Source organism: Ursus arctos, unplaced genomic scaffold (genome assembly GCF_023065955.2).
Source record: "Ursus arctos isolate Adak ecotype North America unplaced genomic scaffold, UrsArc2.0 scaffold_1, whole genome shotgun sequence".
NCBI lineage: Eukaryota > Metazoa > Chordata > Mammalia > Carnivora > Ursidae > Ursus > Ursus arctos.
In genome coordinates, this window is record NW_026622763.1 from 39,317,840 (window position 1) to 39,319,138 (window position 1,299).

General features: G+C 41.3%; 1 non-coding gene across 1 annotated transcript; it reads right to left on the reverse strand.

Moving 5' to 3' along the window:
- Positions 1 to 313: 313 nt before the first annotated feature.
- On the reverse strand, positions 314 to 386 carry TRNAR-CCU (transfer RNA arginine (anticodon CCU)). Its single transcript has one exon. It is a non-coding gene; the product is annotated as a tRNA-Arg (tRNA).
- Positions 387 to 1,299: the final 913 nt, after the last annotated feature.

Consider the following 1,299-nt stretch of genomic DNA (forward strand, 5'->3'; position numbering starts at 1 on the left):
TTCTAGAAAACTCTTCTCCTCCACCAAACACTGAGCTGTCTCCTTGCGGGGAGGCCTGCAGTGGCCCAGTCATCCATGACCAGATAGGGTTGAAATATCAGGAATTGTTAGGGGACAGCAGTGTTCTTCTGTCCGTTTTACCCAAAACAAGGGCTTAGGTTTTTTTTCTCTTTGGGGTTGATACCTACATGTATTTATCCATTGCTTCTGATTCCAGATAGGTAGGAGCAATTTGTTATGAACTGCCTGTTCCCAAACAAAGCTCAAATAATGTGTTTGTTTGTTTGTTTGTTTAGTTTTTAAGTAATCTCTACACCCAACGTGGGGCTCGAACTCACGACCTTGAGATCAGGAGTTTCGTGCTCTACCAACTGAGCCAGCCAGGTACCCCAAACAAAGCTCAGTATTAAGCAACATTCTACATTTGATTGTTCAAGGACACTAATTCCATCCTGACGGCTGTACCCTCAGGACCTAATTACCACCCGAAGCCCCATATTTTAATACTATCACACTGGGGATTAGGGTTTCAACATATGAATTTTGGAGAGTACACAAACAGTGTATAGCAATTATTACGCTCTTTTAAAAACTTATGAATTATCTGCTGTTTAGTGAAACTAGATGAGTATTAAAAGGAATCAGCCTTCAAGTAAAATATTTGTATTTTCCATGATTCCCACTTTTCCCCCTTTCTGATAATCAAACCACTTCTCCACATCATCTCTTCTGAAGCCACTCCCATGAACCACCATCCCTCTGAGATTTCTGTGGCTGTCAAATGGCACTTGGATTTCCTTCAGTCCCATGGAATGTAATTCCCAAGGTCCAGAGACTTGAATTCATAGAAACCAAACAGATGAACTCTTACCAGATCTTGTCTCTTGAGAAAATTAAAACAAACTGTAGCAATTGTCACTCCAAGTTGTCAACCGTCTATGAGAAATTCAGAGATCCATGGTTGGTAACAATTTGTTACTTTGCAGGCCATCGGGCTCTGACCCACTCTCATGATGGTAAGTGGCACTAGTTTGCCTAGCTGGTGACAGCCTTGTCATCCGCCCAACATCCCCATCTCAACTGTGTGGTCTGTATGTACTCTTCATCTCATCATGGTGATTACAGCTGTTCTGTCTTTGTGAAAAAGAGGCTGAAAAAAAGTGATTTCTTGTTGTTATGATGGAAGTAAACAAGGTCTAATGAAAAGATGGCATTCTTGAGTTTAAACGTTTAGAGAGGTCTTGAGTCAAATGCCAGTGAACTCGTGCACTTTGGTGGCATGATGGTTTATTGAAATAT